The sequence below is a fragment of the Trachypithecus francoisi genome, unplaced genomic scaffold (assembly GCF_009764315.1).
Source record: "Trachypithecus francoisi isolate TF-2019V2 unplaced genomic scaffold, Tfra_2.0 Lachesis_group15, whole genome shotgun sequence".
NCBI lineage: Eukaryota > Metazoa > Chordata > Mammalia > Primates > Cercopithecidae > Trachypithecus > Trachypithecus francoisi.
The window spans coordinates 54,921,635-54,930,925 of NW_022681460.1; the positions used below are offsets into that span (position 1 = coordinate 54,921,635).

The 9,291-nt window shown below is 46.9% G+C and overlaps 1 non-coding gene and 1 pseudogene across 1 annotated transcript; both read left to right on the top strand.

Annotated features, from left to right (window-relative positions):
* Nucleotides 1-572: 572 nt before the first annotated feature.
* On the top strand, nt 573-679 carry LOC117098125. Its single transcript, XR_004443187.1, has one exon. It is a non-coding gene; the product is annotated as a U6 spliceosomal RNA (small nuclear RNA).
* Nucleotides 680-2,464: 1,785 nt separating this feature from the next.
* LOC117097376 lies at nt 2,465-3,416 on the top strand (annotated as a pseudogene).
* Nucleotides 3,417-9,291: the final 5,875 nt, after the last annotated feature.

Here is a 9,291-nt window from a genome sequence, read left to right on the forward strand (position 1 = left end):
AGCTATCCTAACCCAATTTAAAAGGGAATGATCAGCCAGGCACAGTGATGCATGACTGTAATCCCAACACTTTGAGAGGCCAAGGAGGGTGGATCACTTGAGTCCAGGAGTTGGAGACCAGCCCTGGCAACACAGCGAGACCCCAACTCCAAAAATAATCAAAAATTTGTCAAGCATGGTGGCACATGCCTGTAGTCCCAGCTACTCTGGAGGCTGTGGTAGGAGGATTAATTGAACTTGGGAGGTTGAGGTTGCACTGAGCCATGCTTACACTACTGCACTCCAGCCTGGGCGACAGAGTGAGACCTTGTCTCAAAGAATAAATAAAAATTGATTGATTGATTAATTAAAAGGGGATGATCAGAAATCCAGAGGGGAAGATCACAAATCCCAAGTAGAAGTCACAGATGTCAAAGTTGTCAGACCACTACTCTCTCCACCTTTGCATACACCAAAAAAATGGCTGCCACTCCTCACACTACCTGACTCTCCAGCTCTGGTGTCCTCCACTGAGCTAGTGATTCAAAGTTGAAGTCTCTGGGTTCAAATTAGCAAGCAAAAGAATTGGATTGGTGCCCACATAAGCAGCACATATACTAAAATTGGACCGATACAGAGAAGATGAGTATAGTCACTACACAAGGATGACACCCAAATTTGTGAGGCATCCCATGTTAAGTGGGGAAAAAGTATCTGAATGGGGCCGGGCGCGGTGGCTCAAGCCTGTAATCCCAGCACTTTGGGAGGCCGAGACGGGCGGATCACAAGGTCAGGAGATCGAGACCATCCTGGCTAACACGGTGAAACCCCGTCTCTACTAAAAATACAAAAAAAAAAACTAGCCGGGCAAGGTGGCGGCGCCTGTAGTCCCAGCTACTCGGGAGGCTGAGGCAGGAGAATGGCGTGAACCCGGGAGGCGGAGCTTGCAGTGAGCTGAGATCCGGCCACTGCACTTCAGCCTGGGTGACAGAGCGAGACTCCGTCTCAAAAAAAAAAAAAAAGTATCTGAATGGATTAGGTGTTCTTCTCTGATCCAATCAGCTGCAGCTAGGGAGACAAGGTCTAATGGTAAATAGCATAGCTGCCCCTGCCAGGGACTCTGTTACAAGGCAGATTTTCTGAGATGGGGAAGTGGGTAGGGATAAGACAATTAGTATCTCAAATTCCTAGACACCAAATAAGCTGAAATGGATTTTCTGAGTTGGACTTTTTCATCTCTATCTCTCGAGTTGGAGGTTTAGGCTCTGCAGGGAGGAAGGGTCAAATCATATCAGCTTATTCTTATTCCAAAAAAGGCAGGATTTTGGTGTGTGGCACATATAGCTTGGTTATTAAAAATTGGAGTGGTCTGGCCAGGCACGGTGGCTCATACCTGTAATCCTAGCACTTTGGGAGGCCAAGGCAGGGGGATCACTTGAGGTCAGGAGTTCAAGACCAGCCTGGCCAATATGGTGAAACCCCATCTCTACTAAAAATACAAAAATTAGCTGGGTTTAGTGGTGGGCACCTGTAATCCCAGCTACTTGGGAGGCTGAGGAAGGAGAATTGCTTGAACCCAGGAGGCAGAGGTTGCAGTGAGCCAAGATCACGCCACTGTACTTCAGCCTGGGCAACAAAGAGAGAATCTGTTTCAAAAAAAAAATAATAAATAAATAACCAACTAAAACCTGTGTCCAGATAACAGAATAGCTTTTGTTCTTCAACTCCACATAAAAATATCACTATAGCCAGGCACAGTGGCTCATGCCTATAATCACAACACTTTGGGAGACCAAGGCAGGCAGATCACCTAAGGTCGGGAGTTGTAGACCAGCCTAACCAACGTGGAGAAATCCTGTCTCTACTAAAAATAGAAAATTAGCTGGGCGTGGTGGTGCATGCCTATAATCCCAGCTACTCGGGAGGTTGAGGCAGGAGAATCGTTTGAACCTGGGGACGTAGAGGTTGTGGCAAGCCGAAATCGTGCCATAGAACTCCAGCCTGGGCAACGAGCGAAACTCTGTCTCAAAAAAAAAAGAAAAAGAAAGAAAGAAAGAAAGAAAAAAATATATATATCACTACAGATTGATTGATTGATTGAGTTAGAAACAGGGTCTGGCTCTGTCACCCAGGCTGGAATGCAGCAGACTGATAGCTTACTATCGCCTAGAACTCCTGAACTCAAGCTGTCCTTCCCCTCAGCCTCTCGAGTAGCTGGGACTACAGGCGCTTGCCACCACGCCCCCAATAACTTTTTTTTTTCCCTTTTTGGTAGAGATATGGTTTTGCTATGTTGTCCAGGCTGGTCTCAAACTCCTGGACTCAAGTGATGCTCCCATCTTGGCCTCCCAATGTGCTGGGATTACAACTGTGAGCCACCATGCCCAGACCACATAAAAATAACCAGAGAGGTGCGCGTCCCAGACCGCGCCCGCCAGGCGGTCCAGTCCCCTCCCATCCCACCCCACCGCCGCGCCCGCCAGCCATGAGCTCCACGCAGGTCAACAAGGACTCCTCGTACTGGCTGTCTGCCGAGGTCAAGAACCGGCTCCTGTGCAAATATGACCGCCAGAAGGAGGCAGAGCTCCGCAGCTGGATCTAGGGACTCACCGGCCTCTCCATCAGCCCCGACTTCCGGGAGGGCCTGAAGGACGGGACTGTCTTATGCACACTCATTAACAAGCTACAGCAGGACTCAGTCCCCAAGATCAACCGCTCCATGCAGAACTGGCACCAGCTAGAAAACCTCTCCAACTTCATCAAGCCCATGGTCAGGGAAGGCATGAACCCCGTGGACTTGTTCGAAGCCAGCGACCTGTTTGAGAGCGGGAACATGAGGCAGGTGTCTCTTCTCGCCCTGGCGGGGAAGGCCAAGACTAAGAGGCTGCAGAGCGGGGTGGACATCGGCCTTAAGTACTGGGAGAAGCAGAAGCAGAATTTTGACGATGCCACCATAAAGGCTGGCCAGTGCGCCATCGGGCTGCAGATGGGCACCAACAAGGCACCAGCCAGTCGGGTATGACTGCCGACGGCACCAGGAGGCATCTCTACAACCCCAAGAACCACCTCCTGCCCCCCATGGACCACTCAACCATCAGCCTCCAGATGGGTACAAACAAGTGTGCCAGGCAGGTGGGCATGACAGTCCCCGGCACCCGGTTGACACCAAGCTGGGAACCAACAAGTGTGACAACTCCTCCATGTCCCTGCAGATGGGCACGCAGGGCACCAAGCAGAGCGGCCAGGTCTTTGGCCTGGGCCGGCAGATATAGGACCCCAAGTTCTGCGCTTAAGGCACAGTGGCCAACGGGGCTCCCTTGGGCGCCAGCGACTGCCCGGGCCCAAGGGAGGTCCCTGAATATCCGCCTTACTACCAGGAGGAGGCTGGCTACGGAGGCTCCCAGCACGCTCTCTGCCCACAACGTCTCCCCGTCTGAGTTTTTGGGTTTTTCTGTTTTCGTCTTTCTTTTTTCTTAACCTGTTCAGTGTTGCCAATCAACCCAGGGTCTGTGAGTGGAGGTGTGGGATCAGGGAGCAGGTCTTTTTCCCCCTTGCCTTGGTCCTTCGTAGGGCTGAGCCACTGGGCTATGGGGGAAGGGGTCAAAGCCATATCCCGATATGTGTAGGGTGAGGGTGTCTGCTGGCAAGTCCAGGCTGTGGGCCAAGCTGTGCTGGGGAGAAGAGACTTAGGCTTGGAGGGTACCAGTCCCCGAAGGTTTCCGGTTGCCTTGTCTCTTCCCCATTTTGTCAGCCTATCAGTTTGTGGTTTCTGTACCCGCAAAGGTTTCAGAAGTATTAACAAAAGAAAAATACTTTTTTTCCCCTGAGGAATGGGGCAGGGACAGTGGAGAGGGTGCTGGGAAATGAGCCCCCTGGGAAAGGGGGTCTGGCCACCATGCTAAATATGTCAGGCTGCCAAATGGCTGCATTTCCCTAGAACCCTCAGACCAACAGACCTCAGACCCTCAGACCTGCCCCAGGGCCGGTCGGAAAGTGAGGCCGGTAAAATGAAGTGGAATTCTGCGTTGTTGGGGCTAAGCCTGACCCCCTCTCCATGCTAACCACCCCCCTCCACTATGGCCTCAGTCAGTTTTGTTGTTGATGTTGTTGTTGTGGTTGCCCAGGCTGGAGTGCAGTGGCGAGATCTTGGCTCACTGCACCTCCACCTCCCTGGCTCAAGGGATTTTCCTGCTTCAGCCTCCCAAGTAGCGGGGACTGTAGGTGCTCCACCACGCCTGGCTAATTTTTGTATTTTTATTAGAGATGGGGTTTCACCATGTTGGCCAGGCTGGTCTCAAACTCCCGGCCTCAGGTGATCCGCCCACCTCAGCCTCCCCAAGTGCTGGAATTAGAGGCGTGAGCCACCATGCCCGGCCCCTCAGTAGGTTTTAAGGAGCCTCCAGCCCTCCTTCTCCCTTTCTGGGCCTGACCAGCTATACTGCTCCATCTCCCCTGGCCATATGCCCCACCAAGTACTACACAGGGACCCCCACCCAGGAGCCCTGCCCTATGAGATAACGTGAAATATGACTGTGGACCAAACGCAGTAAAACCTCTGTAAGAAGAAAAAAAAAAGTGTGTGTGTATGTGTATATATATATATATATATATCCTGAGAGATAATATATTTATACTCATAGTTTATTGTTCCAATTATTCCAGTTTTTATCTTTCTCAAATAAGAGTGCAGAATAAGCCAGAAACAGAAGTTAAATAATTTAATATTTTCATTCTATTGCCCTAATTATAATACCATTCTATGTTATTAAAAAAACACACACACACCAGGCAAGGTGGCTCACGCCTGTAATCCTAGCAGTTTGGGAGGCCAAGGTGGAAGGATCACCTGAGATCAGGAGTTTGCGATCAACCTGCCCAACATGGTGAAACCCCGTCTGTACTAAAAATACAAAAATGAGCCAGACGTGGTGGCATGTGTCTGTAAGTCCCAGCTACTTGGGAGGCTGAGGTAGGAGAATCCCTCGAACATGGGAGGTGGAGGTTGCAGTGAGCCAAGATCGTCCCACTGCACTCCAGCCTGGGTGACAGAGCGAGACTCCATCTCAGAAAAAAGCAAAAACAAAACAACAACAAAACACACAGACACATACACACACACACACAGACAATCACATTTTACTTCTGATTTTTAAATTTGTGGTGATCCCTTGCTTTTATTAATTGGCTGGCCGGGCGCGGTAGCTCAGGCCGGTAATCTCAGCACTTTGAGAGGTCAAGGCAGGTGGATCACTTGAGGTCAGGAGTTCAGGCAAGATGGTGAAACCCAGTCTCTACACAAAACACAAAAATTAGCCAGGTGTAGTGGCATGTGCCTGTGGTCCCAGCTGCTCAGGAAGCTGAGGTGGGAGGATAGCTTGAACCCAGGAGGCAGAAGTTGCACTGAGCCGAGATCGTGCCACTGCACTCCAGCCTGGGCAACAGAGTGAGACTCCGTCTCAAAAAATAAAATAATGAAATAAAATAAAATAAAATAGGCTGGGCGCAGTGGCTCCCGTCTGTAAACCCAGCACTTTGGGAGGCCAAAGTGGATGGATCACCTGAGGTGAGGAGTTTGAGACCAGCCTGGTCAACATGGTGAAACCTCGTCTTTACTAAAAACACAAAACTTAGCCAGGTGTGGTGGTACACGCCTGTGATCCCTGGTACACGCCTGTGATCCCAGCTACACGGGAGGCTGAAGCAGGAGAATCACTCGAACCTGGGAGGCTGAGGTTGCAGTAAGCCAAGGTCACGCCACTGCACTCCAGCCTCTTGCTCTTGCAACAGAGCGAGACTCCATTGCAAAAATACATTAATAAATAATAAATAAAATAAAACAAAATGAAAAATAAAATAATTAATTTTTACTCCAAATGTTAAAGGTGTTGCTCCATTGTCTTTAAGCTTCCAATGTTGCTGTTGCGAAGCTCAATGCATTTTGATTCTTTGTCCTTTGATTGTGACCTATTAAAGATTTAAAATCTTTTTTGTTGTTGTTTTGAGATGGAGTCTTGCTTTGTTGCCCAGGCTGGAGTGCAGTGGCGTGATTGCAGCTTGTTGCAACCTCCACCTCCCAGTTTCAAGTGATTCTTGCAGGAGTAGCTGGGACTACAGGCAGGTGCCACCACACTTCTCTAATTTTTTTATTATTTTATAGAGATAGAGTCTCATTATGTTGCCCAGTCTCCAATTTTTAAAAAATCTCAGCAATCCTAGCTTTAATTTCCTAGCATTCTTTTTTAGTTCTTTGAATTCTCCTATTCACACTATTCTGGTTTTGTGTGATTGTTCTGTTTTTGTGTTTGTTTGTTTTTTGTTTTTTTTTTATGGATAGAGTGCTTTCTCTTATTTGTATGGGGTATAATAATGGTCTTTTATCCTTGGAAGTTTCCTTCTACTTCCTGCATTATTTCTGTTTCCTCTTGTTTCCTTTTTTGCCTATTTACTTTTTTTTTTTTTTTTTTTGGAGACAGAGTCTTGCTTTGTTGCCCAGATTGGAGTGCAGTGTTGAGATCTCAGTTCACTGCAAACTCTACCTCCCGAATTCAAGCAATTCTTATGACTCAGCCTCCCGAGTAGCTGGGATTACTGGCTCGCATTACCACGCCTGGCTAATTTTTGTATTTTTAGTAGAGACGGCGGGTTTCACCATGTTGGCCAGGCTGGCCTCAAGTGATCTGCCTGCCTTGGCCTCCCAAACTGCTGGGATTACAGGCGTGAGCCACTGCATTCGGCCTATTTACTTTGGTTTCTCTTTCTCTGTCTTTAATGTTGAAAGCTCTTCTCAAATATCTGATACTTGACATTAGTATTTAAGCTTGAAGCATTACAAACTGATGGTAAACTCTTAACTTGTAGACTTGTGGTCCTCATGATAGGAAAACCAAGTTCGGTTTTTTAAGTTGGAATGAATGAGTCTTGACTGTAGATACACACATCTTTTACTTAGGGCTACTTCACTTCTGCAAAGTAGAAGCTTCCTAACTCTGGGAAACATAAACCTGATTCTGCTTTTTTTTTTTCTTTTTTTTTAGACAGAGTCTCGCTCTGTCGCCCAGGCTGGAGCGAAGTGGCGCAATCTCAGCTCATTGCAACCTCCACCTCCTGGGCTCAAGCAATTCTCTTGTCTTAGCCTTCTGAGTATCTGGGATCACAGATCTTGTTGCCCAGGCTGGAGCGCAATGGTGTGATCTCGGTTGACTGCAACCTCTGCCTCCTGGGTTCAAGCGATTCTCCTGCCTCAGCCTCTGGAGTAGGTGGGATTACAGGTGTGCGCCACCATGCCCAGCTAACTTTGTATTTTTATTAGAGACGGGCCAGGCTGGTCTTGAACTCCTGATCTCAGGTGATCCGCCCACCTTGGCCTCCCAAAGTGCTGGGATTACAGACATGAGCCCCCACACCCAGCCTGAGTTACCACTAATTTTAAGAAGATAAACATTATAAATGATGAAAAATTAACAGAGTAAATAAAGTTTTTGTAAATATACAAAAGGAACCTGTACATTTCTCAAAAGGCCTTTTAAAAAAATCTCTGCAGGAAGAACTGATTCTCCTGCAGAGAATCATTAAAGTGAAACAGTTAATGTTGATGAAGCTACAAAATTAATGGCTCAGCTGTAATACAGTGGTGAAGCATCTAATTCCCCCAAAAGACCAATAAATTATAAATGTTTTATATAAAAAAACTTACTATGAGCAATAAACTCAGTAACTGAATTTGTATAAATATTTGTCCTCAGAAAACATGGGCTTTTAAATTTCAATCTGACAGATGTTTTGAGATAGTGATTTGTGAGACTCCAATCATGGGGTCGGACCCCAACAATACTGATTAATGGGACCCCTTAACTTTCTAACTTTGTCTACCAGTGGCCTAGAAAGACTAGGGAAGTTTTGGGAGTTTTGGGGACTTCATTTTGTAAACTCTAACTAGCATCACCCCTAGACCCAGCAGGAGGGGCCCCTGCCCTTAACCCTGCATGTCACAAATAAATGCCAAAATGTATTTATTAAATGACACACAGATATTTTTGTTACTTGGAATCCAGCATACAGGCTGGCATTGTATGACTTGCAAACTTAAACATCCACTCCTGGAAATAACACCTATTAGACCCCGAGGAAACACTTCACATCACTTGCTCTATGTCTACAAAACAACAGGGAACCGAATACAAATGCCATAAAGCCTTATGGTTTCTGCTGCTGTTGAAGTAGGAGAAAGACCTTGCTTCGGAATGTGGGGAGGATTCCGAACAGCAGAAAGAGTTAGATAAGAGAAAAGACAAAATAATTAGCTTGTCAAATAAATTCTTCCTCTCAGTGTGAAAGCAATAGCTTTTGGCTTAACAGAGTATCTTTTCCTAGTGTCAAGCATTTTCTTGCTTTTCTTAGGACACCAGAGATGCTCACAAATTAGGATGAAATTTCAGATGGGTAGCTGAGGAATATTCTGCAAAACTGAGCACTTTTATATTATTTTTAAATGTTTGTATAGATGTAACAAAGTGTGATACTGATTCTTTACATTTGTAGCAAAAGGGACATGGAATGTTAGAATTGCAGATAGTTTTTTTTTTGTTTGTTTTCTTGAGTCTCGCTCTGTCACCCAGTCTGGAGCATAGTGGCGTGATCTTGGCACACTGCAACCTCCACCTCCCAGGTTCGAGCAATTCTCCTGCCTCAGCCTCCCAAGTAGCTGGGATTACAGGCATGTGCCACCATGCCTGGCTAATTTTTGGATTTTTTTAGTAGACACGGGGTTTCACCATGTCGGCCAGGCTGGTCTTGAACCCCTGACCTCAGGTTATCTATCCACCTCAGCCTCCCAAAGTGCTGGGATTACAGGCGTGAGCCACTGTGCCCAGCCTGAATTGCAGGTTTAATTTTATTAAAATGTTTAATAAACTTTCATTAAATTTTCTTTCTTTCTTTCTGTGTGTGTGTGTGTGTGTGTGTGTGTGTGTGTGTGTGTTTGAGGTGAAGTCTCACTCTGTTGCCCAGGCTGGAGTGCAATGGTGCAATCTCGGCTCACTGCAACCTCTACCTCCTGGGTTCAAACAATTCTCCTGCTTCAGCCTCCTGAGTAGTTGGGATTACAGGTGCCTGCCACCACGCCCAGCTGATTTTTGAATTTTCAGTAGAGATGAGGTTTCACCATGTTGGCCAGGCTGGTCTTGAACTCCTGACTTCGGGTGATCTGCTCGCCTGGCCTCCCAAAGTGCTGGGATTACAGGCGTGACCCACCGTGCCTGGCCTTCATTAAATTTTCAAAAAATTAAATTAAAAAACTTTAGCCTTATCTACATA